Source organism: Dromiciops gliroides, chromosome 2 (genome assembly GCF_019393635.1).
Source record: "Dromiciops gliroides isolate mDroGli1 chromosome 2, mDroGli1.pri, whole genome shotgun sequence".
NCBI classification, from domain to species: domain Eukaryota; kingdom Metazoa; phylum Chordata; class Mammalia; order Microbiotheria; family Microbiotheriidae; genus Dromiciops; species Dromiciops gliroides.
The window spans coordinates 396,634,430-396,641,782 of record NC_057862.1 but is presented as its reverse complement, the minus strand read 5'-3'; the positions used below and the strand labels follow the sequence as shown (position 1 = coordinate 396,641,782).

The 7,353-nt window shown below is 40.9% G+C and overlaps 1 pseudogene; it reads left to right on the top strand.

Annotated features, from left to right (window-relative positions):
- The first annotated feature begins 321 nt into the window (after positions 1–321).
- On the top strand, positions 322–725 carry LOC122743116 (annotated as a pseudogene).
- The last annotated feature ends 6,628 nt before the right edge of the window (positions 726–7,353 follow it).

Here is a 7,353-nt window from a genome sequence, read left to right as displayed (position 1 = left end):
ACATATATATATATATAGTCATGTTATAAGAGAAGAATCAGAGCAATAAGGAAAAACCTCAAGATAGAAAAACAACAGCTTATGGTATACTTTTGATGTCTCAGCTAATTCATTAGCTTCCATTTGGCCAGTTCTAGTTTTTAAGTTGATTTCTTTATTTTTTTAACCAAGCTGTTCTCTTCTAATAATTTTCTTGCATAGCTCTCATTTCTTTTTCCGAATTTATTCTCTAAGACTCTTAATTGATTTAAAATAATTTGCTCTTTTAAAAATCTCATTCTTGTCCTTTTTCCTCCATCTTGGAGCAGCGGGGGCCTCCTGGAAACAGGACTTCTAGAACAGCAAAATGTCTGGAAGACTGTGGTCCAAGGCCATTTTTGCTGGCTACAAGCGAGGCCTGTGAAACCAGAGGGAACATACAGCTCTTTTGAAAATTGAAGGAGTCTATGCTCAGGATGAAACTGAATTCTATTTGGGCAAGAGATGCGCTTATGTATACAAGGCAAAAAATAACACAGTGACTCCTGGTGGGAAACCCAACAGAACAAGAGTGATCTGGGCGAAAGTTACTCGGGCTCATGGTAATAGTGGAATGGTTCGGGCCAAGTTCAGAAGCAATCTTCCTGCCAAGGCCATTGGACACAGGATCCGAGTGATGCTGTATCCCTCAAGGATCTAGAATATGAAAACTGATTGAATAAAATTACACATTTTTTGCAAATGTATATGTTGTTTTGAATGCCTTTTCCCTATTCAAGATCTACTTGTTGGTGGTTTTTAAAAATAAATTTTACTTCTCTCTTGAAAAAAAAATCTCATTCTTTAACTCTTCTAGAAATTACTGTTGAGCTTGTATTTAATCTACATTTTTTCCCTTTGAAACTTTGCTTGAAGATGTTTCCAAGTCATTGTCTTCTGTGTTTGTCTTGAACTTTCCTGTCACCATAGTAGCTTTTTATAGTCAGATTCTTTTGGGGTTTTTTTCCAGATGTTTTGACTTAGGACTTTATGTTAGTGATGGGCTCTACTAACCTCTTGGAGGGAGGAGGTATTTGGCCTGAGAGTCTGTCTATGTCTTTCTGCTGCTTTCTCAGCTCAGTCTGGTGACCTGTAAGTTTTCTGTGCTTCCAAAGTGGTTTGATCTGTGGAAAGGTCTGTTCACTGCCCTCCTGGTCTTTGCTCTTCAAATTCCTGATGAAGTTTGGGTCTATTGGCTTGTGTGTGATTGAGTTTCTATAAATTGCTACTAGATTCAGTCACAGTTATTTCTCTGAGAGGTTCTGCAGGTTCAGAGCAACTGAACTGCTAGAACCCCTTTGGTTTTGGTATTTTGCCCTGGTTCATTATTATTATGTATGGAACTAATGGTTAGAACTGAATCCTCCTCTGCTCTTGAATTCAGAGCCATGCAACTATGTTTCTGGAACTTGTCCCTTGCTCCTTTCCCAAGTAGGGCTCTGCTCCCTTGAAACTGCAACAGCCCTCTCTATCCTGGAATTGTTACCAGAACTGAATAACAGTTGCCAGACCTTGCAGATGACACTTGTTCCAGCTCCTGGTGCTAGTACAGGGGTCCCCTGGGATTTCTTTCTGTCCAAGTATTTAGTCCTCTTCCCATCCCTGTGCACTGGACTGCTGCCACCACTTCCAAGGCTTAATTCTGCTACCAACTGCTGCCTCACTGCTGTTGCTGCTGTTGCTGCAGTATGCTCCCAGCTAGTCCCAACCTTATTATCCAAAGACCTCTCTATCTTTCCACACTTCCCTATGCTGGAAAAATATCTCACTGTGACTTTTCCTTGGCTTTCCTGATCAGAATTCAGTTTGTTGCATTTTCTAGGTCATTGTAGATGAGATTTTGAAGGAATTAAAGCAAAATTGTTCTCTTACTCCTCCAACTTGACTCTGTCTTCTGTGAAACACTTTCTTGATGATACTTTCTCTGTCTTGTGGATTGGTAGAGGAGGTTGTCTTGCTTGGTCATGGTGTTCACTTAGTGTACCTCCATTAGAATTTTTCTTTTGGAAGTCATTTCAAAACTGTAATATATGCATAAAACCTTGTTCTTTGGATGATCTTAAGTTTAGGATTATAAATACAATCCTTTCAGTCACTGAGCAGTAGATTGTGAACATTTATAAAAATTCAAAAATCATCTAGAACAAATCAATATGTTAAAAAAAATGAAATAAAGAAGTTTTCAGATGCTATCTTTTTCAAGTTTATAGTGTTTCTATTCCTGAAGTGATTAAAATTTAAAATGCATAAGATTTTGGAGATACCATGTGATGGGCTGAGGCATGGTTTATTTATATATCATTCAATCATCAGAAAAAGATCAACCTCAGATTCTAGCTATGATATTGATTCGATTTCTTCCTCTTTGGACTAAGTGGAGCAATTTTCTATGACTGGGCCAAACCTGGTGGCCTGGTAGTGAAGGCTCAGGGCAGAAGGCTGGATGAAGCATTTGAACTAGATGATCTTCTTCTTTTTTTTACCTAATAATATATATTTTATTTTTCCTCAACTACATTAAAACACTTTTTTAATATTTGGGTTTTTTAAGTATTGTGTTCCAAATTCTGTCCTTCCCTTCCTCGTCTCCCCTCTCTCCTCCCTGAGATGGTAATCAATCAGATACAGGTTGTACATGTGCAATCATGTACAACATTTCTATATTAGTCATTTTATACAAGAAGACTCAAATAAAAGAAAAAGAATGAAAGAAAGAAAGAAAGAGAAAAATAGCAGGCTTCCATCTGTATTTAAACAGTATCTGGAGGTAGATAGTATGTTTCATCTTTACTCCTTTCGGATTGTCTTGGACATTGTATTGTTGAGAATAGATAAGTCATTCATGATTCTTCATCGTATAGTATTGCTGTTACTGTGTACAACATTCTCCTGGTTCTGCTCATTTTACTTTGTATCAGCCTATATAAGTCTTTCTAGGTTTTTCTAAAATTATACTGCTCATCATTTCAGAACAATAATATTTCATCATAATCATATATCAGTTTGTTTAGCCATTCCCCAATTGATGGGTATCTTTTTGATTTTCAATTCTTAGCTACCACAAAAAGAACTGCTATAAATATTTTTGTAAAATGGTTGGATTATGAACTAAATGATCTCCAAGGTCCTTCAATCTTTGTTCTACAGTCTGTGATCCCTTTAACCTAAATTCTAAAACAGAGAGAAAGGGGAGTTCTGATTTAGACACAACTAGATAGAAGATATATATTGTTTTTTTCTCCTCAAGGCAAAGTAGTGAGGCCAGGCCAGAGGTCAGTCAAATGGGGAAAAGGGAATTTTAACCAGAATCTTTTGACAATTTTCTTTAGTGAATATCTTTAGGGAAAATTCTTTAGCTGTCATTGAATAATTCTGTCTTCTTTCTGTAACTTTGACTTACTTTTAAGACTACTTCCTTCAGCTAATAACTAAGACTTTAAAAACTCTTTAAACCCTGTCATGAATTGATCTAAGATGGTAAAAGCCAGGGGAATTAAAAGAAAATGGAGGGGGGGGCGGCTAGGTGGCACAGTGGATAAAGCACCAGCCCTGGATTCAGGAGTTCCTGAGTACAAATCCGGCCTCAGACACTTGACACTTACTAGCTGTGTGACCCTGGGCAAGTCACTTAACTCCCCATTGCCCCACCAAAAAAAAAATGGAGGGGGGCAGCTAGGTGGCACAGTGGATTTGGGAGGACCTGAGTTCATATCTGGCCTCAGACACTTGACACTTACTAGCTGTGTGACCCTGGGCAAGTCACTTAACCCTCATCCCTGCAAGAAACAAAAAAACAAAAAACAAAACGAACAAACAAAACGAACAAACAAAAAGAAAATGGAGCACTACAAAGGCCAAGAGCAGATTGGTAGCAAACATGGAGAAACACAGAAAAAGCCACATCAAAACTACAAGGTTCCTTCAAGGAACTGACTACAAGGTTCCTTCACCTTCTGAATCAGACATACCTGGGATAGTAGGAAAGGATTCAAATGACACTGTTGAGATTGTAACTGACACAACATCCTTGCTCTCTAGCCTTTTAATGTTTTCTGTGTCCATAAACTTGCCAGCTTCTGGCATAGCCCATTGCATGAGACTTCTCCTAAGGTCATATACGACATGCAAGGAAACACAAAAACAGAAATGTAGTGAGAGGCACTCAGGGCACCATGCTCCCATGGCTCCGTTGCTGTAACATGCAGGGGTTTTACCTATTTCTCTTGTTCTCCCTCCTATCAGCAGAATGAGAGCTATAATCACATTCTAATGGCCAGCACCATGGTCTAAGTCCTTCCTGCTCTTTTCTGCTGTCTTCAGCTGGCCTCAAAGTGGGACCAAAGCATCTGGCCTCCTGAGAGCAGCTGCTTTCTTCTCCCATAGTGTGCCTACCCTGTCCCACTAATTGTGGTGACTCTGGAAATCTCAGCAAGTTGAGTAGAAAGGTGAAAGTACAGAAGAGCAGACCATGAGCCCAAAGTGAGCTTTGTATCTGATCCATCTAATTTTCTACCTATAGCTACATTTTTTGACAGAGGTCAGAGTGAGGGCTATATTGAGGCCCCATTCCCCTCAGACATTAGGGGGGAAGCAGGAAAATATGGATTGTGCCACTAAGTTCTGCCTCATCACCACCATAACCATCACATGGAAACCTCTAGTCTTGTCCCTTGTGTCCCCTGATAGATTGTAAACTTCCCAATGCCAGGAACTATTTCATTTTTGTCTTTGTACACCTAGCACCTAACAAATGCCGGACACGGAGAAGGAACTTAGTAAACGCTTGTGGATTAATAAGTTGGTTTGCCTGGGGCAAGGCTAGATAAGATGGTTCTGTGCCCTTTGGCCTGTTCTCCTCTGTCCTTGGGTGGTCCTGCATGCCCTTGATCCTTGGAGGAATCTGAAATAACCAAAGGGCAGTGTGGGCCGGAACAGATCCTGCTTTGACTAATTACGAGCGGTACCAATTCATTGATGTGCAGAGTGTGCATACTGACTCCTGTCAGATCTGAGCCCAAGGAACACTCTGTTCTGTTAGGACTAGCAAGGGGATAGCCCAGAAGGATGGGGCACTCTGAAACACCAGAAAGAATCCAGAATGAGGAGTCAGGCAGTCTGGGGTCAACTCTTGGCTCTGATGTTAACTTATTTATGAACTTGGATGGGAATAAAATTACATCTGAATTTCAATAGAACTGATTTCCTTTATAATCCTATGTATTTTATCTTATGTATCTAAAAACATTATTCCAAGAAGGAGCCCATTGGTTGGCCAGACTGTCAAAGGGGTACATGACATAAAAAAGACCCCCTGATGAGAACTTAGGGGCTAAGGTCCTTTCAAGTGCCTTCCTTTTATGGGCAACTTCCTAAGATCTCTTCCAGCTTTGATTACACTGTGTGAGATTTAAAATTGGATATTAGATCATAAATCTCCCCTACTTAACCTTTCCCTTAATTTATCTCCCAGACTAGTAAATGGAAGAAGCTTCTGGTTTTCTAGTTAGAGCTTTTATTGTATGGTAGTCACAAGGTGATGTTGATTAGAAGGATAGGAAAGTAGAAATACAATACAAATCATCTTAAGTCTAGGCTTAGTCTATATTCCGTATAAAACTCACCAAAAGCTGAAGGCCACCTTTGGGAAGAGAGAGAGAGACACCGTGTCAAGCGCGTGCTGCTGCTAACTGCGAGCCGGGCCCAGTCGAACTCTCGTCAGCAATCAGCCTGTGCAGCGCAGTCAGGAGACCAGCGGAGCAGGAAGAAAGGCCCCACTTCTGTTCTCTCCTTGCCCTTTAAGCTCGCACCCCGGAAATCGAGTGCTCAGCAGGCAATCTGGCATGAGTCGCAGGCGAACTGGTGTGCATAGCTCATGCTTTTGGTCTCCTCCCCAAAAGGGTGGTCCTAAAAAAAACTGGCGTCTCTCCATTATCTAACTGACTGTTAAAACTTTTTACCACAACTGTAAGGTATGTAAATACATATAAATATATGCCAAGGTCATTTCTTTAGTTCTGTGGCTCTAATTTGGCAGAAGGTTTTACATAAGAATGTTGGATATCTCAAATGAGATGTCCTGGAGACTTCTCAGATTCAATCCAAAACAGACAGTAGGTCTCATTATCTCTCTCTTCCCCCCAGACCTTTCCCTCTTCTGAATACCCTTATTAATGTTCTGGGGACTACTGTCCTCCCAGTCACCCACACGCACAAGGGCAGTAACATCCTTGACCTGTTACATGCATGAACCTCACATACAACAAGTCAAGTCTTGTTGTTTCTACCTTTACCACTTCTCTCTGCTCACATGCTCCCACCCTGGCATAGGCCTTTAGGGATTCCTGGCTGTTCCTCACACAAGACTCTGCGTTTTCACTTGTTCCCTCATGTCTGTAATTCTCTCCTTCCTCATCCCTACTTCTTGATTCCCTGGCTTCCTTCAAGTCCCAGCTAAAAACTCACCCTCTTCAAGAATCCATCAATCTTAATGCTAGTGCCTTCCCTCTGAGATTATTAGTTCCAATTCATGCTGTCTCAAACTCGTTTGTACATAGTCATTTGCATGTTGTCTCCCTCATTCAATTGTCAGCTCTTGAAGGATAAGGACTGTTTTTGTCTTTCTTTGTATCTCCAAAAGTTAAGGCAGCTTGGTGGGGAAGTAGATAGAGCACTGACCCTGAAGTTGGGATGGACCTGAGTTCAAATCTCACCTCAGACATTTACTAGCTGTGTAACCCTGGGCAAGTCACCTAACCCCAATTGCCTTAAACATCTGGGGCCATTTCCAGTCATCCTGATAACATATCTTGCCACTGGACCCAGATGGCTCTGGAGGAGAAAGTGAGGCTGGTGACTTTGCATAGCCCTTCCTCACTTAAAAAATCCAGTTCACTGCAAGTCATGTCATCTGTCGTGGTCCTCTTTGAGAACGAAGGACAAACAACATTTCCAATGGTTAGCAGAGTACCTGGCACATAATATGTGCTTAATCAATACTTATTGACTTGACTTGAAAAATAGTTTAATAGGGGCAGCTAGGTGGTGCAGTGGATAAAGCACTGGCCCTGGATTCAGGAGTACCTGAGTTCAAATCCGGCCTCAGATACTTGACACTTACTAGCTGTGTGACCTTGGGCAAGTAAGTCACTTAACCCTCATTGCCCTGCCAAAAGCCAAAAAAACCCCCCAAACTAGTTTTATATAAATAGGAAGAATTGTTAGATTTTCATCTAGGTCATGTCCACTAACTGCAGCTGTTTTCTCAAGGGTCTGTCCAGGACCCTATTCTCTCCTCCCTCCATACTAACTTACTCAGTGATCATATCAGCTCACATG